General features: G+C 42.2%; 5 non-coding genes and 7 pseudogenes across 5 annotated transcripts; 3 read left to right on the forward strand and 9 right to left on the reverse strand.

Moving 5' to 3' along the window:
• The first annotated feature begins 5,756 nt into the window (after positions 1-5,756).
• On the forward strand, positions 5,757-5,845 carry trnay-gua (transfer RNA tyrosine (anticodon GUA)). The gene is given in 2 exon segments: positions 5,757-5,793; positions 5,810-5,845. It is a non-coding gene; the product is annotated as a tRNA-Tyr (tRNA).
• A 3,382-nt stretch (positions 5,846-9,227) lies between these two features.
• Positions 9,228-9,316, forward strand: trnay-gua (transfer RNA tyrosine (anticodon GUA)). Its single transcript is given in 2 exon segments — positions 9,228-9,264; positions 9,281-9,316. It is a non-coding gene; the product is annotated as a tRNA-Tyr (tRNA).
• Positions 9,317-9,551: 235 nt separating this feature from the next.
• Positions 9,552-9,624, forward strand: trnak-uuu (transfer RNA lysine (anticodon UUU)). The gene has a single exon. It is a non-coding gene; the product is annotated as a tRNA-Lys (tRNA).
• Positions 9,625-11,018: 1,394 nt separating this feature from the next.
• Positions 11,019-11,125, reverse strand: LOC136725683 (U6 spliceosomal RNA). Its single transcript, XR_010807663.1, has one exon. It is a non-coding gene; the product is annotated as a U6 spliceosomal RNA (small nuclear RNA).
• A 595-nt stretch (positions 11,126-11,720) lies between these two features.
• LOC136725684 (uncharacterized) lies at positions 11,721-11,839 on the reverse strand (annotated as a pseudogene).
• A 218-nt stretch (positions 11,840-12,057) lies between these two features.
• On the reverse strand, positions 12,058-12,176 carry LOC136725679 (uncharacterized; annotated as a pseudogene).
• A 215-nt stretch (positions 12,177-12,391) lies between these two features.
• LOC136725680 (uncharacterized) lies at positions 12,392-12,510 on the reverse strand (annotated as a pseudogene).
• Positions 12,511-12,727: 217 nt separating this feature from the next.
• Positions 12,728-12,846, reverse strand: LOC136725687 (uncharacterized; annotated as a pseudogene).
• Positions 12,847-13,055: 209 nt separating this feature from the next.
• On the reverse strand, positions 13,056-13,174 carry LOC136725685 (uncharacterized; annotated as a pseudogene).
• Positions 13,175-13,383: 209 nt separating this feature from the next.
• Positions 13,384-13,502, reverse strand: LOC136725681 (uncharacterized; annotated as a pseudogene).
• Positions 13,503-13,718: 216 nt separating this feature from the next.
• Positions 13,719-13,837, reverse strand: LOC136725688 (uncharacterized; annotated as a pseudogene).
• Positions 13,838-21,353: 7,516 nt separating this feature from the next.
• On the reverse strand, positions 21,354-21,468 carry LOC136725682 (U5 spliceosomal RNA). The gene has a single exon (XR_010807662.1). It is a non-coding gene; the product is annotated as a U5 spliceosomal RNA (small nuclear RNA).
• Positions 21,469-22,835: the final 1,367 nt, after the last annotated feature.

Here is a 22,835-nt window from a genome sequence, read left to right on the forward strand (position 1 = left end):
TCACTTTAGAACAGCACAACATGCATCTCTACTTGACTTGGCACAATCTGTGAGGGTTGGGCCAACACAACGTGTCCACACATTTGCAGGCGTCTTGAAATACTTGGAATGACCTGTGGCCCCATGCCATGCAGAAGTCCACAGCTATGCGTGTCAGCATGCTCTGCTCCTCATCCCCAATGTGCCACTTGTAAGAACTTTGTAAAAAGCGACAGAGAACATGATCAGCAAAGAAACACAATTCTCCTGAGAACGACAATCATCGTGCCGTTCGTAATCTCAGTGCATACCTGGATGCCCAACAAGCCAAGCCAGTGGTTCCCAAGCGTTGTAATGCCACGGCACACTTTGCTGAGACCAAAAACCTTCGCGGCGCACCAACATGAAAAAAAAAAAAAAGGATTTACTAGGTATTGTCTCACCTGAATGGCAACAGGCTGCTAAAACTATTATCACACGCACATTGCATGTTAAAGTATGTCAGTAAGGGAGTAATTAAAAGGGCAAATGTGTGAAGTGCAAGGAGTGGCCCTTAGTGGTTAGGTAAAAAAGTACACAGACAAACTAAATAATCCCTTGATACAAATCATTTATTTAGTGCAGACAGACCAAGACCAGCCACAATAAACTATTCGCAGTAAATATAAATTCACAGCAAAATAGGTTCAGTTCACAATATCCTATAACAAGCTGCACAAAGGCAGCGCTAGCAGTGGAAAGAACGAAGAACTGCAGGAGAAACGCCGGGGCTATTTAGAGCCCGATTATTCAACACAGAGGGGGAAAACCAGGGCCAAATGAGACTTAGAGGAACAGGAGACATCCAACAACAGTATAAAGATAAAAAGGAATTCACCACATGTCCCTTTAATCAATTGCCTTGCAGTTCCACTGTGTAGCGTTATGTTGGGTGTATTTTGATAAGAGCATTTGGGCTCTGAGCTGAAGCACTGATCTAAAGAAGACCTCTCCACCCCCAAAGTTATCAGATTTCCTTTGCTCATCAGCTTGGAACTGGTTTGCATCAAAGTGACAGTTTTGGGGTGGATGGCACCGAGAAGAGGCCAAATAGGTTGAATCCTGCTATGAGATGTCTGGAGAAAGGGGCCTGTAGGTGATAAAAACTCTTTGAAGTGGACGAGAGCCGAAATCCCGACATAGAGCTACGAACCCGGGCCAACCGGCACTTCCAAAAGATGGCATGGATTGACATCAGTCATAAATCAAGCCCCCCTCCATTAAGACACTGGGGGCTGAAACCGAAATCCAATCTCAAGAACTCAAGAACCAATCACCTATTGATCTGACAGACTATAAGGAACAGTGCACAGTCTCTCTCTCTCTCTCTCTCTCTCTCTCTCTTTCTCTCTCACCTGAACCAGTAACTCGCTGCCACAGCTCAACCTGTAGCTCTGTTGCCCGAACCGGAACCAGAAACCAACCAAGTCTTTGCCGGCAACAGAAGAGTTAAACTGGGAGAAGGAGATTGAGCCGTACGAAGAATTCTATTAAAGGACTTTATTAAATAAAGAACTTTACAGACTGCGCATGCCCGCCTGTGCCCACCTGATCAGTGGAGTTTTACAGCTGGACAATTGAGTAAGTCGAATGTATATGAAAGTGTTCAGTCATTTAAATAGCTATTTGAGTCTTAAGAAACTTGACCCTTGGAACGAACAGGGCCCTGCTTTCCTCAAAGACTTTGTCTTCAAGTAACTACGGTGGAACCCTGCTTACAAAGAAGATTTTGTGCACAACCTTGGAGCCTTCAAACCAGTGGAAAATCTGTTTGGAAAAGACTCTAATTTCGCGAAACCCCAATTTCCAGGTGCATCGACTGAGTGGAAGTTCTTGGACAAAGCCGAACCGCACTGCCTTTGTTCCAAACCACACGGACCATGTGCCGTGTGCTGTGATCTGAGCCCGAAGACAGAGAGGCCTCTCTGCGACGAAGTTCAGATAAGTTTAACAGTTTGGAGTTCATGATTCATGACATTTGAGAAATCAATTAGAAATGTTATTCTGTGATTCAAAACTCTAGAATGTGTAATATCATTTAGTTTTCTTAAATATAAATGTGTGTTGCATTAAACTGTTTTGTTGATAATTTTAGAAATAAAATCTGTCAACCCCGAGAAATATCTTCTCATTCCTGTTTAACTGTTTAGTCTGAAATTGACACAAGTCAATAGATGTTAGATTATTGGTGGCCCTGCCTATCCTTGATCATTGAATAATAATCAGTTAAGGGAAATTGTGGTAACAAGTAACGATAGGATCTTTCTCGGCACCTAAACGTAAATGAGACTGATATATATATAACGAGAAGTTACCTGACATAAATACTAACCTGCGTAGTTATTTAATGTCTGACTAACAATACTAACGAGAGACTCACCTTCGTCTTACTAACCGGTATTGTAGTTAATGTGTTTATAACCTTTTTTGTTTAACGATTTGTGTGTTAGAGCATCAGACTTTTAATCTGAGGGTCCAGGGTTCGAGTCCCTGTTCGGGCGCCTTGTTGACCGAGGGCCATGATGGTGAAAAGCCTGGATGGCCTTCCAGGTGACAATGAAATATGCAGTTGCGTCTAGGCAAGGTGTCTAGTCCTCTTTGCTTCTTTCGGCAAATATCCAGCCTGGGCAAGTGTTGTCTTCCAGAGGCAAGTCAAGCCAGGAACTCTGAGAGATGTTTTTGCTGTTGACGACGTGTCACTTTAGAACAGCACAACATGCATCTCTACTTGACTTGGCACAATCTGTGAGGGTTGGGCCAACACAACGTGTCCACACATTTGCAGGCGTCTTGAAATACTTGGAATGACCTGTGGCCCCATGCCATGCAGAAGTCCACAGCTATGCGTGTCAGCATGCTCTGCTCTTCATCCCCAATGTGCCACTTGTAAGAACTGTGTAAAAAGCGACAGAGAACGTGATCAGCAAAGAAACACAATTCTCCTGAGAACGACAATCATCGTGCCGATCGTAATCTCAGTGCATACCTGGATGCCCAACAAGCCAAGCCAGTGGTTCCCAAGCGTTGTAATGCCACGGCACACTTTGCTGAGACCAAAAACCTTCGCGGCGCACCAACATGAAAAAAAAAAAAAGGATTTACTAGGTATTGTCTCACCTGAATGGCAACAGGCTGCTAAAACTATTATCACACGCACATTGCATGTTAAAGTATGTCAGTAAGGGAGTAATTAAAAGGGCAAATGTGTGATGTGCAAGGAGTGGACCTTAGTGGTTAGGTAAAAAAGTACACAGACAAACTAAATAATCCCTTGATACAAATCATTTATTTAGTGCAGACAGACCAAGACCAGCCACAATAAACTATTCGCAGTAAATATAAATTCACAGCAAAATAGGTTCAGTTCACAATATCCTATAACAAGCTGCACAAAGGCAGCGCTAGCAGTGGAAAGAACGAAGAACTGCAGGAGAAACGCCGGGGCTATTTAGAGCCCGATTATTCAACACAGAGGGGGAAAACCAAGGCCAAATGAGACTTAGAGGAACAGGAGACATCCAACAACAGTATAAAGATAAAAAGGAATTCACCACATGTCCCTTTAATCAATTGCCTTGCAGTTCCACTGTGTAGCGTTATGTTGGGTTTATTTTGATAAGAGCATTCGGGCTCTGAGCTGAAGCACTGATCTAAAGAAGACCTCTCCACCCCCAAAGTTATCAGATTTCCTTTGCTCATCAGCTTGGAACTGGTTTGCATCAAAGTGACAGTTTTGGGGAGGATGGCACCGAGAAGAGGCCAAATAGGTTGAATCCTGCTATGAGATGTCTGGAGAAAGGGGCCTGTAGGTGATAAAAACTCTTTGAAGTGGACGAGAGCCGAAATCCCGACATAGAGCTACGAACCCGGGCCAACCGGCATTTCCAAAAGATGGCATGGATTGACATCAGTCATAAATCAAGCCCCCCTCCATTAGGACACTGGGGGCTGAAACCGAAATCCAATCTCAAGAACTCAAGAACCAATCACCTATTGATCTGACAGACTATAAGGAACAGTGCACAGTCTCTCTCTCTCTCTCTTTCTCTCTCACCTGAACCAGTAACTCGCTGCCACAGCTCAACCTGTAGCTCTGTTGCCCGAACCGGAACCAGAAACCAACCAAGTCTTTGCCGGCAACAGAAGAGTTAAACTGGGAGAAGGAGATTGAGCCGTACGAAGAATTCTATTAAAGGACTTTATTAAATAAAGAACTTTACAGACTGCGCATGCCCGCCTGTGCCCACCTGATCAGTGGAGTTTTACAGCTGGACAATTGAGTAAGTCGAATGTATATGAAAGTGTTCAGTCATTTAAATAGCTATTTGAGTCTTAAGAAACTTGACCCTTGGAACGAACAGGGCCCTGCTTTCCTCAAAGACTTTGTCTTCAAGTAACTACGGTGGAACCCTGCTTACAAAGAAGATTTTGTGCACAACCTTGGAGCCTTCAAACCAGTGGAAAATCTGTTTGGAAAAGACTCTAATTTCGCGAAACCCCAATTTCCAGGTGCATCGACTGAGTGGAAGTTCTCGGACAAAGCCGAACCGCACTGCCTTTGTTCCAAACCACACGGACCATGTGCCGTGTGCTGTGATCTGAGCCCGAAGACAGAGAGGCCTCTCTGCGACGAAGTTCAGATAAGTTTAACAGTTTGGAGTTCATGATTCATGACATTTGAGAAATCAATTAGAAATGTTATTCTGTGATTCAAAACTCTAGAATGTGTAATATCATTTAGTTTTCTTAAATATAAATGTGTGTTGCATTAAACTGTTCTGTTGATAATTTTAGAAATAAAATCTGTCAACCCCGAGAAATATCTTCTCATTCCTGTTTAACTGTTTAGTCTGAAATTGACACAAGTCAATAGACGTTAGATTATTGGTGGCCCTGCCTATCCTTGATCATTGAATAATAATCAGTTAAGGGAAATTGTGGTAACAAGTAATGATAGGATCTTTCTCGGCACCTAAACGTAAATGAGACTGATATATATATAACGAGAAGTTACCTGACATAAATACTAACCTGCGTAGTTATTTAATGTCTGACTAACAATACTAACGAGAGACTCACCTTCGTCTTACTAACCGGTATTGTAGTTAATGTGTTTATAACCTTTTTTGTTTAACGATTTGTGTGTTATCATATGCGATCCCATGGTCTTTGATTTGGTCACGGAAGTGATTTGTCTTTGATTTGTTGATCTAGAGTTGAATTTTAATTAGCTTTTCCCTTTTGTATAATTAGTGTAGTGCTACATTTAGTCTTTGTTTTTGAATAAATTTAACAATTTATATCTTTGGAATTGGTGTCTGTGTCCAATTATTACAGAAATTGAGTTCTACAAGATTCCAGGATTCGTGATAAGGTGATACTATAAATTCACTTCTTAAATTGAAATTTATAAGTGTACCTTACGATACAACTGATAGCACTGCAACTCAGTGTAGGTGTGCGTTCAGTCCGGCAAACACAACATTTCAGTTATGAAACGCTTTCTACAGGTGATGTATAAATGTAATATTTTCACACATTTGAATAAGTTTGATTTGATACAAGATTTATGAAGTTGACCAAACAAAATGACATAATATTTTTCAGGGGATAAAAATCTCACGACACAATTGGGTAGTCCTCACGGCACACGGGTTGAAAACCACTGAGCCAAGCCACGGTGCTTCATGGCTTTGCACGGCCACTGAGACTGCCAGGGGAAGACGGTGAGAAGCTTCCCTTCGATAGCTCAGTTGGTAGAGCGGAGGACTGTAGGTTTCAGACAGCGGGCATCCTTAGGTCGCTGGTTCAATTCCGGCTCGAAGGAAGGCGTGATTATGGTTTGACATCGGTTTTGGACGAGCTCCCAAATGTCAAGCCATTGGAATTGCATGAGGACAAGGAGAAAACACCGGAAATTTGGATTTGCTGTGGAGAACTTGCATTGGCCAAACATCTCATATGCATGTGACCCTTTTCAATATCCAGCCTGGGCAAGTGTTGTCTTCCAGAGGCAAGTCAAGCCAGGAACTCTTAGAGATGTTTTTGCCGTTGACGACGTGTCACTTTAGAACAGCACAACATGCATCTCTACTTGACTTGGCACAATCTGTGAGGGTTGGGCCAACACAACGTGTCCACACATTTGCAGGCGTCTTGAAATACTTGGAATGACCTGTGGCCCCATGCCATGCAGAAGTCCACAGCTATGCATGTCAGCATGCTCTGCCCCTCATCCCCAATGTGCCACTTGTAAGAACTGTGTAAAAAGCGACAGAGAACGTGATCAGCAAAGAAACACAATTCTCCTGAGAACGACAATCATTGTGCCGATCGTAATCTCAGTGCATACCTGGATGCCCAACAAGCCAAGCCAGTGGTTCCCAAGCGTTGTAATGCCACGGCACACTTTGCTGAGACCAAAAACCTTCGCGGCGCACCAACATGAAAAAATAAATAAAAGGATTTACTAGTTATTGTCTCACCTGAATGGCAACAGGCTGCTAAAACTATTATCACACGCACATTGCATGTTAATGTATGTCAGTAAGGGAGTAATTAAAAGGGCAAATGTGTGAAGTGCAAGGAGTGGCCCTTAGTGGTTAGGTAAAATAGTACACAGACAAACTAAATAATCCCTTGATACAAATCATTTATTTAGTGCAGACAGACCAAGACCAGCCACAATAAACTATTCGCAGTAAATATAAATTCACAGCAAAATAGGTTCAGTTCACAATATCCTATAACAAGCTGTATTTAACGAAGTGGTTAAACGTTACAAAGGGCATTACAATTGTTGAAAAACAATAGCACACGGATCAAACATGCTATCCCCGCCGTTTTATTCGATTTGATTAGACGTTTCGCGACCGAAATGTTTTGTGTGCAGACTGAATGCACACCTGAGCCGAGCACGATCACAATACATATCCACAGTTAATCTAAGCAGTATCATATTGTAACCGTTTCGGTCTGTTATCAACCCTTCCGGATCCAAAACCAGGAGTCAGACACCCTTTTCGGTGGACACGCTGTTGACTTCTCACAAGCACCATCTGCCTTCACAAAGGCAGCGCTAGCAGTGGAAAGAACGAAGAACTGCAGGAGAAACGCCGGGGCTATTTAGAGCCCGATTATTCAACACAGAGGGGGGAAACCAAAGCCAAATGAGACAAAGTGACAGTTTTGGGGAGGATGGCACCGAGAAGAGGCCAAATAGGTTGAATCCTGCTATGAGATGTCTGGAGAAAGGGGCCTGTAGGTGATAAAAACTCTTTGAAGTGGACGAGAGCCGAAATCCCGACATAGAGCTATGAACCCGGGCCAACCGGCATTTCCAAAAGATGGCATGGATTGACATCAGTCATAAATCAAGCCCCCCTCCATTAGGACACTGGGGGCTGAAACCGAAATCCAATCTCAAGAACTCAAGAACCAATCACCTATTGATCTGACAGACTATAAGGAACAGTGCACAGTCTCTCTCTCTCTCTCTCTCTCTCTCTCTCTCTTTCTCTCTCACCTGAACCAGTAACTCGCTGCCACAGCTCAACCTGTAGCTCTGTTGCCCGAACCGGAACCAGAAACCAACCAAGTCTTTGCCAGCAACAGAAGAGTTAAACTGGGAGAAGGAGATTGAGCCGTACGAAGAATTCTTTTAAAGGACTTTATTAAATAAAGAACTTTACAGACTGCGCATGCCCGCCTGTGCCCACCTGATCAGTGGAGTTTTACAGCTGGACAATTGAGTAAGTCGAATGTATATGAAAGTGTTCAGTCATTTAAATAGCTATTTGAGTCTTAAGAAACTTGACCCTTGGAACGAACAGGGCCCTGCTTTCCTCAAAGACTTTGTCTTCAAGTAACTACGGTGGAACCCTGCTTACAAAGAAGATTTTGTGCACAACCTTGGAGCCTTCAAACCAGTGGAAAATCTGTTTGGAAAAGACTCTAATTTCGCGAAACCCCAACTTCCAGGTGCATCGACTGAGTGGAAGTTCTTGGACAAAGCCGAACCGCACTGCCTTTGTTCCAAACCACACGGACCATGTGCCGTGTGCTGTGATCTGAGCCCGAAGACAGAGAGGCCTCTCTGCGACGAAGTTCAGATAAGTTTAACAGTTTGGAGTTCATGATTCATGACATTTGAGAAATCAATTAGAAATGTTATTCTGTGATTCATAACTCTTGAATGTGTAATATCATTTAGTTTTCTTAAATATAAATGTGTGTTGCATTAAACTGTTTTGTTGATAATTTTAGAAATAAAATCTGTCAACCCCGAGAAATATCTTCTCATTCCTGTTTAACTGTTTAGTCTGAAATTGACACAAGTCAATAGACGTTAGATTATTGGTGGCCCTGCCTATCCTTGATCATTGAATAATAATCAGTTAAGGGAAATTGTGGTAACAAGTAATGATAGGATCTCTCTCGGCACCTAAACGTAAATGAGACTGATATATATATCACGAGAAGTTACCTGACATAAATACTAACCTGCGTAGTTATTTAATGTCTGACTAACAATACTAACGAGAGACTCACCTTCGTCTTACTAACCGGTATTGTAGTTAATGTGTTTATAACCTTTTTTGTTTAACGATTTGTGTGTTATCATATGCGATCCCATGGTCTTTGATTTGGTCACGGAAGTGATTTGTCTTTGATTTGTTGATCTAGAGTTGAATTTTAATTAGCTTTTCCCTTTTGTATAATTAGTGTAGTGCTACATTTAGTCTTTGGTTTTGAATAAATTTAACAATTTATATCTTTGGAATTGGTGTCTGTGTCCAATTATTACAGAAATTGAGTTCTACAAGATTCCAGGATTCGTGATAAGGTGATACTATAAATTCACTTCTTAAATTGAAATTTATAAGTGTACCTTACGATACAACTGATAGCACTGCAACTCAGTGTAGGTGTGCGTTCAGTCCGGCAAACACAACATTTCAGTTATGAAACGCTTTCTACAGGTGATGTATAAATGTAATATTTTCACACATTTGAATAAGTTTGATTTGATACAAGATTTATGAAGTTGACCAAACAAAATGACATAATATTTTTCAGGGGATAAAAATCTCACGACACAATTGGGTAGTACTCACGGTACACGGGTTGAAAACCACTGAGCCAAGCCACGGTGCTTCTTGGCTTTGCACGGCCACAGAGACTTCCAGAGGAAGACGGTGAGAAGCTTCCCTTTGATAGCTCAGTTGGTAGAGTGGAGGACTGTAGGTTTCAGGCAGCGGGCTTCCTTAGGTCGCTGGTTCAATTCCGGCTCGAAGAAAGGCGTGATTATGGTTTGACATCGGTTTTGGACGAGCTCCCAAATGTCAAGCCATTGGAATTGCATGAGGACAAGGAAAAAACCCCGGAAATTCGGATTTGTTGTGGAGAACTCGCATTGCCCACACATCTCATATGCATGTGACCCTTTTCACCCTGAGCCCAGTTTTCTAAACCGTCCAGAAAGCGGTCTGGAAATATCATGAAGCCAACACATTGTGAAGCACCTCACTGAAGCCCGGGTAGTTCAGCCGGTAGAGCATCAGACTTTTAATCCGAGGGTCCAGGGTTCAAGTCCCTGTTTGGGTGCCTTGTTGACCGAGGGCCATGATGGTAAAATGACAATGAAATCTGCAGTTGCGTCTAGGCGAGGTGTCTAGTCCTCTTTGCTTCTTTCGGCAAATATCCAGCCTGTTGTCTTCCAGAGGCAAGTCAAGCCAGGAACTCTGAGAGGTGTTTTTGCCGTTGACGACGTGTCACTTTAGAACAGCACAACATGCATCTCTACTTGACTTGGCACAATCTGTGAGGGTTGGGCCAACACAACGTGTCCACACATTTGCAGTCGTCTTGAAATACTTGGAATGACCTGTGGCCCCATGCCATGCAGAAGTCCACAGCTATGCGTGTCAGCATGCTCTGCTCCTCATCCCCAATGTGCCACTTGTAAGAACTGTGTAAAAAGCGACAGAGAACGTGATCAGCAAAGAAACACAATTCTCCTGAGAACGACAATCATCGTGCCGATCGTAATCTCAGTGCATACCTGGATGCCCAACAAGCCAAGCCAGTGGTTCCCAAGCGTTGTAATGCCACGGCACACTTTGCTGAGACCAAAAACCTTCGCGGCGCACCAACATGAAAAAATAAATAAAAGGATTTACTAGTTATTGTCTCACCTGAATGGCAACAGGCTGCTAAAACTATTATCACACGCACATTGCATGTTAATGTATGTCAGTAAGGGAGTAATTAAAAGGGCAAATGTGTGAAGTGCAAGGAGTGGCCTTTAGTGGTTAGGTAAAAAAGTACACAGACAAACTAAATAATCCCTTGATACAAATCATTTATTTAGTGCAGACAGACCAAGACCAGCCACAATAAACTATTCGCAGTAAATATAAATTCACAGCAAAATAGGTTCAGTTCAAAATATCCTATAACAAGCTGTATGTAACGAAGTGGTTAAACGTTACAAAGGGCATTACAATTGTTGAAAAACAATAGCACACGGATCAAACATGCTATCCCCGCCATTTTATTCGATTTGATTAGACGTTTCGCGACCGAAATGTTTTGTGTGCGGACTGAACGCACACCTGAGCCGAGCACGATCACAATACATATTCACAATTAATCTAAGCAGTATCATATTGTAACCGTTTCGGTCTGTTATCAACCCTTCCGGATCCAAAACCAGGAGTCAGACACCCTTTTCGGTGGACACGCTGTTGACTTCTCACAAGCACCATCCGCCTTCACAGAGGCAGCGCTAGCAGTGGAAAGAACAAAAACGGAGGGAAAATTCGCTTGCGCCGAACGGGGTCGAGAGATCCGCTGTGACGCAGGAGTGCGAGAGGACTCGACACCACCGAGCACGGGCGCGAGAGGGAGAGATACCCACGGTGTGAGAAACCGCCCGCGACGCAAGCACCAGATGCCCGCAAGGACAATGGGAACCGGCGCGCTACCGAGAAACTGACCAAGATATGGAACGCTTCACGAATTTGCGTGTCATCCTTGCACAGGGGCCATGCAAATCTTCTCTGTATCGTTCCAGTTTTATTATACGTATTGCCGTCGCGAACACAAGGGCTGGGTTAGAGAGCACCCGCCTTTGTACCCAGGTGGGCCGGGGGAGCGAGGCGACTCGCTGTTTGGGGCCGGGAAGCCTGTCCCACTCCCTGCTCGTTGGCGGTGAGGCCGGGGGCCTTCCCTGGAGAGACTCTAGCGCCTCTCTTTCACCAAACGTCCGTACCACCATGGCAGACAGGGACACTTCACCCCATCCCCATGCCGGGCAGAGGCATGCTGGGGGAATGTGCAAATCCGGAGAGGTAATCAATCAACCGTAATCCCAAGTGTCATTGGAAAACGGAGCAGAAATCCACTACAATCCCCGATACGCCGAAGTAGTGGGCAGAGATGCTTCCCCCCTGCCAGACGGGGTGCGTCCAGGACGGTGTAGCCGCAAGCCGAGAGGCCTGGCTGCATGATGTCTCTTTAAGGCAGACGGGTGTTGACGGAACTTCCAGCAAATAAAAAAAGAAAAATGGAGGGAAAAATATCAGTTCAGCAAAGGGTGTTGAAAGTAGCCGGGTACGTGTACATTTCTTCAATTATATCTCCTCCAGACAGAAAGAGAGAATTAAGAGCTACAATGAAGTTACCCAGGAGACATAAAAAGCTTGCAGCACCTGGTATTTCCAGGAGGTCACCCATCCAAGTACTGACCAGGCCCTGCCCCGTTTAGCTTCCGAGATCTGACAAGATCGGTAGCGTTCAGGACGGTGAGGCCGCAAGCCGAGACGCCTGGCTGCATGATGTCTCTTAAAGGCTGGCGGGTATTGACGGAACTTCCAGCAAAAAAAAAAAAAAAAAAAAGAAAAATGGATGGAAAAATATCAGTGCAGCAAAGGGTGTTGAAAGAAGCCGGGTACGTGTACAATTCTTCAATTATATCTCCTCCAGACAGAAAGAGAGAATTAAGAGCTACAATGAAGTTACCCAGGAGACGTAAAAAGCTTGCAGTACCTGGTATTTCCAGGAGGTCTCCCATGCAAGTACTGATCAGGCCCTGCCCCGTTTAGCTTCCGAGATCTGATGAGATCGGGCGTGTTCAGGACGGTGAGGCCGCAAGCCAAGAGGCCAGGCTGCATGATGTCTCTTAATGGCTGGCGGGTATTGACGTAACTTCCAGCAAAAAAAAAAAAAAAATGAAAAATGGAGGGAAAAATATCAGTGCAGCAAAGGGTGTTGACAGTAGCCGGGTACGTGTACAATTCTTCAATTATATCTCCTCCTGACAGAAAGAGAGAATTAAGAACTACGATGAAGTAACCCAGGAGACGTAAAAAGTTTGCAGTACCTGGTATTTCCAGGAGGTCACCCATCCAAATACTGACCAGGCCCTGCCACGATTTGCTTCCAAGATCTCACAAGATTGGGCGCGTTCAGGACAGTGTGGCCGCAAGCAAAGAGGCCTGGCTGCATGATGTCTCTTAAAGGCTGGCGGGTATTGACGGAACTTCCAGCAAAAAAAAATAAAAATAAAGAAAAATGGAGGGAAAAATATCAGTGCAGCAAAGGCTGTTGATAGTAGCCGGGTACGTGTACAATTCCTAAATTATAACACCTCCAGACAGAAAGAGAGTATTAAGAGCTACGATGAAGTTTCCCAGGAGACGTAAAAAGCTGGCAGCACCTGGTATTTCCAGGAGATCACCCATCAAAGTACTGACCAGGCCCTGCCCCGTTTAGCTTCCGAGATCTGTCGAGATCGGGCGCGTTCAGGACGGTGTGGACGCAAGCCAAGAGGGCTGGCTGCATGATATCTCTTAAAGGCTGGCGGGTATTGATGGAACTTCCAACAAAAAAAAAAAAGAAAAATGAAGGGAAAAATACCAGTGCAGCAAAGGGTGTTGAAAGAAGCCGGGTATGTGAATAATACTTCAATTATATCTCCTTCAGACAGAAAGAGAGTATTAAGAGCTACGATGAAGTTACCCAGGAGACGTAAAAGCTTGCAGCACCAGGTATTTCCAGGAGGTCTCACATTCAAGTACTGACCAGGTCCTGCCCCGTTTAGCTTCCGAGATCTGACGAGATCGGTCGCGTTCAGGATGGTGTGGCCGCAAGCCAAGATGCCTGGCTGCATGATGTCTCTTAAAGGCTGGCGGGTATTGACGGAACTTCCAGCAAAAAAAAAAAGAAAAATAGAGGGAAAAATACCAGTGCAGCAAAGGGTGTTGAAAGTAGCCGGGTACGTGTACAATTCTTCAATTATATCTTCTCCAGACAGAAAGAGAGTATTAAGAGCTACGATGAAGTTCCCCAGGAGACGTAAAAAGCTGGCAGCACCTGGTATTTCCTGGAGATCTCCCATCCAAGTACTGACCAGGTCCTGCCCCGTTTAGTTTCCGAGATCTGACGAGATCGGGCGCGTTCAGGACTGTGTGTCCGCAAGCCGAGAGGCCTGGTTGCATGATGTCTCTTAAAGGCTGGCGGATATTGACGGAACTTCCAGAAAAAAGAAAAAAGAAAAAGAAAAATGGAGGAAAAAATATCAGTGCAGCAAAGGGTGTTGAAAGTAGCCGGGTACGTGTACATTTCATCAATTATATCTCCTCCAGACAGAATGAGAGTATTAAGATCTACGATGAAGTTACCCAGGAGACGTAAAAAGCTTGCAGTACCTGGTATTTCCAGGAGGTCTCCCATCCAAGTACTGATCAGGCGCTGCTCCATTTAGCTTCCGAGATCTGATGAAATCGGGCGCGTTCAGAACGGTGTGGCCGCAAGCCAAGAGGCCTGGCTGCATGATGTCTCTTAAAGGCTGGAGGGTATTGACAGAACTTCCAGCAAAAAAAAAAAAAAAAAGAAAAATACACATACCACGTGGGCAATTCTAGAGCGTCCCCTAGAGTACAAACAGTGTATCGTGCCTACAAAAGTTTTCTTGTTACTAACCTTTGGAATCTGGATTTCTGGACAAAGCTCTCCAATAACTATTACAGAACTTAGTTCTTTTCAGTCTAAGATTCCTCTCACGGGGCACCAATTATGTAGCGTAAGGTACACTTATAAATTTCAATTATAGAAGTGTATTTATAGTATCACCTTATCACGAATCCTGGAATCTTGTAGAACTCAATTTCTGTAATAATTTGACGCAGACACCATTTCCAAAGATATAAATTGTCAAATTTATTCAAAACAAAGACTAAATGTAGCACTACACTAATTATATAAAAGGGAAAAACTAATTAAAATTCAACTCTAGATCAACAAATCAAAGACAAATCACTTCCGTGACCAAATCAAAGACCATGGGATCGCATATGATAACACACAAATCGTTAAACAAAAAAGGTTATAAACACATTGACTACAATACCGGTTAGTAAGACGAAGGTGAGTCTCTCGTTAGTATTATTAGTCACACATTAAATAACTACGCAGGTTAGTATTTATGTCAGGTAACTTCTCATTATATATATATATATATATATATATATATATATATATATATATATATATATCAGTCTCATTTACGTTTAGGTGCCAAGAAAGATCCTATCATTACTTGTTACCACAATTTCCCTTAACTGATTATTATTCAATGATTAAGGATAGGCAGGGCCACCACTAATCTAATGTCTATTAACTTGTGTCAATTTCAGAATAAACAGTAAAACAGGAATGAGAAGATATTTCTCGGCGTTGACAGATTTTATTTCTAAAATTATCAACAAAACAGTTTAATGCAACACACATTTATATTTAAGAAAACTAAATGATATTACACATTCTAGAGTTATGAATCACAGATTAACATTTCTAATTGATTTCTCAAATGTCATGAATCATGAACTCCAAACTGTTAAACTTATCTGAACTTCGTCGCAGATAGGCCTCTCTGGCTTCCGGCTCAGATAACAGCACACGGCACGAGTTCCGTGTGGTTGGAACAAAGGCAGTCCGGTTCGGCTTTGTCCAAGAACTTCCACTCAGTCGATGCACCTGGAAGTTGGGGTTTCGCGAAAGTAGAGTCGTTTCCAAACAGATTTTCCACTGGTTTGAAGGCTCCAAGGTTGTGCACAAAATCTTCTTTGTAAGCTGGGGTTCCACCGTAGTTACTTGAAGATGAAGTCTTTGAGGAAAGCAGGGCCCTGTTTGTTCCAAGGGTCAAGTTTCTTAAGACTCAAATAGCTATTTAAATGACTGACACTTTCGTATTCAGTCGACTTAGTCAATTGTCCAGCTGTAAAACTCCACTGATCAGGTGGGCACAGGCGGGCAGTGCAGTCTGTAAAGTTCTTTATTTAATAAAGTCCTTTAAAAGAATTCTTCGTACGGCTCAATCTCCTTCTCCCAGTTTAACTCTTCTGTTGCCGGCAAAGACTTGGTTGGTTTCTGGTTCCGGTTCTGGCAACAGAGCTACAGGTTATGCTGTGGCAGCGAGTTACTGGTTCAGGTGAGAGAGAGAGAGAAAGAAAGGCCGTGTTTGTCCTTTATAGTCTGTCAGATCAATAGGTGATTGGTTCCTGAGTTCTTGAGATTGGATTTCGGTTTCAGCCCCCAGTGTCCTATTGGAGGGGGGCTTGATTTATGACTGATGTCAATCCATGCCATCTTTTGGAAATGCCGGTTGGCCTGGGTTCGTAGCTCTATGTCGGGATTTCAGCTCTCATCCACTTCAAAGAGTTTTTATCACCAACAGGCCCCTTTCTCCAGACATCTCATAGCAGAATAACAAACTATTTGGCCTCTTCTCGGTGCCATCCTCCCCAAAACTGTCACTTTGATGCAAACCAGTTCCAAGCTGATGAGCTAAGGAAATCTGATAACTTTGGGGGGGAGAGGTCTTCTTTAGATCCGTGCTTCAGCTCAGAGCCCAAATACTCTTATCCAAATACACCCAACATAACGCTACACACCACATCCCAAAGATGCTCTATTGGGTTGAGATCTGGTGACTGTGGTTGCCAGTTTAGTACAGTGAACTCATTGTCATGTTCAAGAAACCAATTTGAAATGATTCGACCTTTGTGACATGGTGCATTATCCTGCTGGAAGTAGCCATCAGAGGACGGGTACATGGTGGTCATAAAGGGATGGACATGGTCAGAAACAATGGGCCGTGGCATTTAAACGATGCCCGATTGGCACTAAGGGGCCTAAAGTGTGCCAAGAAAACATCCCCCACACCATTACACCACCACCACCAGCCTGCACAGTGGTAACAAGGCATGATGGATCCATGTTCTCATTCTGTATACACCAAATTCTGACTCTGAAATCGAGACTCATCAGACGTATGTATGTATGTATGCATGTCCAATTGCTTTGACAATACAAATGCACTGAATTGAGAGAGAGAGAGAGAGAGAGGTAGTCCAGACCGCTGCAAAATTCCTGCTGAAGTGATCTGGATCACCACACAATGGCCCAAGGACCACTGCAAACTTGGATTTCAATGTATTTGTGTAATGTGTGTTGCAATAGCACCTACCATGTTCCTTTGTGGTGATCTGGTTAATTCTGATCTGGGAAAACCACAATCCTGCAGGTTTAATAAGTCTCTCTACACATCAGTCCCTGAGTACCTTCAACCAATGGTCATTTTGACCAATTAAGCCCAAGATTTGAGTCAATTAAGTTGTCAAGGACTACCCAGTGAAGACGTGAACTCACGACTAGGTCACACTGTGAGCTCACCAGAGCAGACATTACACTGAGCTCACTGTGAGCTCACTTAGTGCTTTTCCAGCGACATGGTGATGGTGCTGGAGCCGGAGCCGCTGCCCTTACTCGGTGGCTAACCCACCTCTATGTTACAAATGTTCCCTAAACACTTATTTTGCAAGATCAATAAAAATCCTTTAGGAAATTTAAACTTTTACTGACACACATAGTTAATAGCAATGTATTATAACTTTACCAAAAATAATAATCTGTATATCTTTAATTGTTTAGACATTATTAAGATATAATGCATCTTTCACATAGGGAACATTTGTAACATGTTAGGAAAAACAAACAAATGATTTGAAAATATTCATAATTACAGCATACAATTTGTCAGGCTTCATAAGAATGGTATTTATAACATACTCTGTAAAAATCAAGCAAATAGCATTTGTGGTTCACAAGAAAATATATATATATATATATATAATCAAAGCTATCAGACTATAGCAGCCGTTGTATGAAGACACATACGATTATACAGCATTATTTGGCAGCTTCGCAAGACCTAATTTTAAACGTTGTTGGTAAGTTAGATAATTAGTGGGGACCCTCTATTTGCAGTTCTTCCCCTCCATAATTGCTAAAATAAAGTTTTACTGACATTTTATTGACCCTACCACTGCATAGGGCATATCTGTAACATGAACGCTACTGAATGGCACATACATTGAAAACTACAGAGAACTGAGACAAATCCACTTTACACTTCATAAATAATCTTAAAACGTTTCCAACCAAGGCAACACCCACTTGAAATACATTAATTCTCATTTTTGGTAAACAAAAAGAGAGATTGTTACATATGTTCCCTATGATGCATCTACAGAGAGAGAGAGACAGACAGACACTAACACTCTCTCTCTCTCTCTCTCTCAGCTGGGAGTGTGTGGGAGGGGTCTGCAGTGAGCGGGAGTGCTGCTGAGAGCTCTGTCCTTTGGCTGCGTTTTTTTGTTGCTTTACTTTTTTCAGTTTGTTTATTTTGTCTTCTGTTTTCAGTGCTTTTCTTATTGTGGGGGAACAGGGGAGGGGAGGGGGGAGTACCGGTAGTTCTTCCCGGGTCGGGGGGTCGGACCCCCTGAATGCGTCTTTGATAAGAAAAACTGACCCGACGCCATGGAGTCAAGATCGCTCCGGTGCAGTTCTGCCCCCTAGAGCAGTGTGTGTTAGCGGTTGGGGAGGTAGCAGGGTGTGAAAATATCAAGTCTGCTGCCATTGTTATCTTCTTAAAAACCACTGATCTGCTCAATCAGCTAGTGGCTAATGGCACAGTGTTAGACGACACTTTCACCCCGGTGTTGCCGCTCGCTGCTCCTGCCCGGAAGGTAACGCTGTCTAACGTCCCTCTGTTCATCCGCACCGGCTCGGGCAGCTGATGTCCGGCATTAAGAGGGTCCCGCTGGGCTGCAAAGCCCCGCAACTGAAACACGTCGTGTCCTTCCGAAGGCAGCTGTATATGATCCTCAATAACATCAATGAGGATCTTAATGTCTCCGAAGTTGGATCTCTCTTTCTGCCACCACCACGAAGATTGCTCTTTAGTAATGTTGGAAAGTCAAAGACAGCAACCGTCAGGGTTCTTGCATATGACGTATTCGTGCTGCACCTCTCTGCAAGGATCCAGGACAGTTTGTCAATGTAAACTCCAGTGCCTGGGAATATTTCCACCTAAAAGACAATGGTAAATAAAAAACAAGTTTATCCCCAAACTATTCTTATATTATGTTAAGTGGAATACTCAGACATTATCAGTGAGGCTGTGATTTTGTTACAGAAATGTGTTATTAAAGACCACAGTATGTCTCAATTCTAAGTTTATTAATTTACAGACATAATAAAGTCAGTGAATCTGTGACACCCATAATTCAATTACATTCTTATTATCAACTATAACTATGAATATACCTGATAATGTAGCATCATTAGATTGTTTACAACCAATATTTGTTTTCAATATATATATTTTTACCTTGTCTTTGTAATATTGTAGACCAAGAGTGTTACACCTGTTTTGGTGATTCTTTGTCAGATTCAGAACAATTTGCTGTGGGGCTGTCAGAACCACTTGATGGTGACACACTTTTGTCTTCATTGCTGATAAATGTGGCTTTTGTTACAATTTTTTTCAGATTGTCCAAAATTGATTGATAATCATTTCTAGTAATATATTTAATACAAAGTGAAAACAAAACCATCAATGCCTGCAATTATACTTGAGAGACTTGCTCTATGTTATTGGCAAACTGACCTTTTTGTGGGTCATTAACATTAGCTACGAAAAAAATAAAAAAGATAAAATACAACAATTACCAGGTCTAATGTAATGCATATAGTCATTAATGTAGGATTATGAAGTTATGTTGAAAAACTTTATTTAATAATCAGTATTATTAAACTATTAGACAGTGCACATTACGAGTCTGTATTGTGGTTCTAGATTACTTCAGTATGATCAACTATAATACATTACTCTGGAATCTAAATTACTTAAGAATAACATTTATCAAGGTAAGGAATTATTTGCTATAAATAAAAAAACTTACCATCAACCATACGGTTTCGAAGACATTGGTTTTCATTTTTAAGTCTTGTGTTTTCCTTTTCGAGCTGCTTAACTTTTTGCTGTAGCTCAACTTCACTGGACTCTTTAAATGTCTGTAGAATGTGATGGGATCTAATTCTTGAAGCTCCATCGGTTTTCTTTCTTATTTTGTGCTGTATTCAGAGAGAAAAAGAGTTTAAAATGAAATTATATATATATATATATATATATATATATATATGAAAATGATTAAAAAAAAACAATCCTGCAATACATTTATTTAATATTTGCAGTAATTATCTCACCGGTAACTGTGGTTCATCAAGGTCACTATCATCTGAAATTTGAAGTTTTTTGTTTGTTTTAGGTACTCTCTTCATTTTAGGAGAGGGCATTTTTGTTAGGTCATTAAGTTTTCTTCTTAGTTCACCTTCTTTTCCTAAAATAAAAATAAAATAAATAAAACCCTGCATTATGTCCACAGATATTTGGGGATTATATTTATTTGTCATAAAAATACTGTGCTTTGACCATACAAATTAAGATGAACAGCCAACACTGAATCAAAACTGAAGTTAAATTATATCTGGTTTAATTTATTTTGTGATTTGGGGGATTTTATTGTAAAGCACAACACACAATAAATCGTTCTTACAAATGCCAGTCAAGTATGACGAGTTTTTAGTGCCCTCACCACCACCTACCATGTTATAAGAGTATGTTAGAAGTACAACACATTAATAACTTAAACATTCATTTCAAATATACTGTGATTGTATATATCAAATAGCATGTAAAGACTTTAATGTTTTTTTTTTTTAAATAAACATTTTTACCAGTCATAATGATCTGCGCTTCATGGACAGGCCATCCACCTTTTGGAGGTTTGTTCATGTCTCTCCACTCTGCTCTGAAGTTTCGAGTCGTCTCTTCGTCATCATCAGCAATGCTGAATAAATCAAAATTGCGAAAGCAAGCAGTGGGAATCACGCTGTAAGAGTCTTTGTCGACCCCGCTTTCCCACTTCACCAACGCGTGCATCACCGCCATACTACCTTCACCTTCTCATCCGTTTTTTCTGCGCGTTTTTCCCCCGACAAGTCACGGCACAAAAAACAGTCCCGCTCTGCATTCTGGTACTTGGCGTTCTTAATAACACCAACAGGGTGTAATCGCATAGACCACTCGAGTATAAAGTACTACATATCCCATCAGTTACAGTTTTTTTTCATCTTCTGAAACTGCAATTTAGCACTTTCAACTGTTTCTTAGTGATTCCTAGAATTACTAACCGGTATTGTAGTCAATGTGTTTATAACCTTTTTTGTTTAACGATTTGTGTGTTATCCTATGTGATCCCATGGTCTTTGATTTGGTCACGGAAGTGATTTGTCTTTGATTTGTTGATCTAGAGTTGAATTTTAATTAGTTTTTCCCTTTTGTATAATTAGTGTAGTGCTACATTTAGTCTTTGTTTTTAAATAAATTTGACAATTTATATCTTTGGAATTGGTGTCTGCGTCCAATTATTACAGAAATTGAGTTCTAAAAGACTCCAGGATTCGTGATAAGGTGATACTATGAATTCACTTCTTTAATTGAAATTTATAAGTGTACCTTACGCTACATATATATATATGTATGTATGTATGTCCAATTGCTTTGACAATACAAATGAATTGAATTGAGAGAGAGACAGACAGACAGACAGACTGACAAACAGAAAAACAGACAGACACAGATACACACACACACACACACACACAGAGCCAGCCAGCCAGCCAGCTCAGCGATGACATCACGAGCCTCTCTCAGCTGACTGCTATGACATCACAGAGCATGTACATTCCGTTGCTTGCCGTCTGTCAACCACTCAGTCACTGCCAGCCAGACTGGCTGGCTGGCTGGATGGGGGGGCTGCTTGCTGCTGCTGTGTACCTTAGCAAGCTTATTTGCTTGACCGGCCTTCCTCCTCCGCCCACATGCCCACCTATGCCCGATCTGCTGTTCACCTGGATCACAGCTCCGCCCCAACAAGGCAGAGCCTCCCAAAAATGGTACAAACTCACCCACGATCCCCTCCACGGAAAGCTTTAGCAAAAGGCAAAAGCGTTATACGTAATGAAGAGGAACCCGAGTCCAAGACGCATCCGACCAGCCATACATATTTGTGTGTATTAAAGATCACATTTTCTTACATTTAGTTTTTCTGTACTTTATTACATCTTATTGTGATTTATAAATGTATTGTTTCTTTTCCATATGTATGTATGTATGTATGTGTGTGTGTGTGTGTCTGTCTCTGTGTGAAAGTTAGTGTGTGTGTCTGTACGTGTGTGTGCCTGTCTCTGTGTGAAAGTGAGTGTGTGTGTGTGTATGTCTCTCTGTGAAAGTGTGTGTGTGTGGGGGTGTGACAGTGTGTGTGAGTGTCTGTCTGTCTGTCTGTCTTGTTGTCTGTCATATAACTCGCACATCTGTGAGGGCACCATTTTTGCAGAAGAGATGTACACATTTTGGAGCAACATATGCTGCCATCCAGACCTCATCTTTTCCAGTGACGTCCCTGCATTTTCAAAAAGATCACATTTTATTACATTTTGTTTATCTGTACTTTATTACATCTTATTGTGATTTATACTTGTAATGTTTCTTTTCCATATATATGTATGTACAGTGGGGGAAAAAAGTATTTGATCCCCTGCTGATTTTGTACGTTTGCCCACTGACAAAGAAATGATCAGTCTATAATTTTAATGGTAGGTGTATTTTAGCAGTGAGAGACAGAATAACAACAAGAAAATCCAGAAAAATGCATTTCAAAAAAGTTATAAATTGATTTGCATGTTAATGAGGGAAATAAGTATTTGACCCATTTTCAATGCCCTGGCTTAGGGAAGGAGGTTCTCACCCATGATTTGACGGTACATGGCCCCGTCCATCGTCCCTTTGATGCGGTGCAGTTGTCCTGTCCCCTTAGCAGACAAACAGCCCCAAAGCATAATGTTTCCACCTCCATGTTTGATGGTGGGAATGGTGTTCTTGGGGTCATTCCTCCTCCTCCAAACACGGCGAGTTGAGTTGATGGCAAAGAGCTTGATTTTGGTCTCATCTGAGACCACTTTCACCCAGTTCTCCTCTGAATCATTCAGATGTTCATTGGCAAACTTCAGACGGGCCTGTATATGTGCTTTCTTGAGCAGGGGGACCTTGCGGGCGCTGCAGGATTTCAGTCCTTCATGGCATAGTGTGTTACCAATTGTTTTCTTGGTGACTATGGTCCCAGCTACCTTGAGATCATTAACAAGATCCTCCCATGTAGTTCTGGGCTGATTCCTCACCGTTCTCATGATCATTGAAACTCCACGAGGTGAGATCTTGCATGGAGCCCCAGACTGAGGGAGACTGACAGTTATTTTGTGTTTCTTCCATTTGCGAATAATCGCACCAACTGTTGTCACCTTCTCACCAAGCTGCTTGGTGATGGTCTTGTAGCCCATTCCAGCCTTGT

The sequence above is a fragment of the Amia ocellicauda genome, unplaced genomic scaffold, assembly GCF_036373705.1.
Source record: "Amia ocellicauda isolate fAmiCal2 unplaced genomic scaffold, fAmiCal2.hap1 HAP1_SCAFFOLD_218, whole genome shotgun sequence".
NCBI classification, from domain to species: Eukaryota; Metazoa; Chordata; class Actinopteri; order Amiiformes; family Amiidae; genus Amia; species Amia ocellicauda.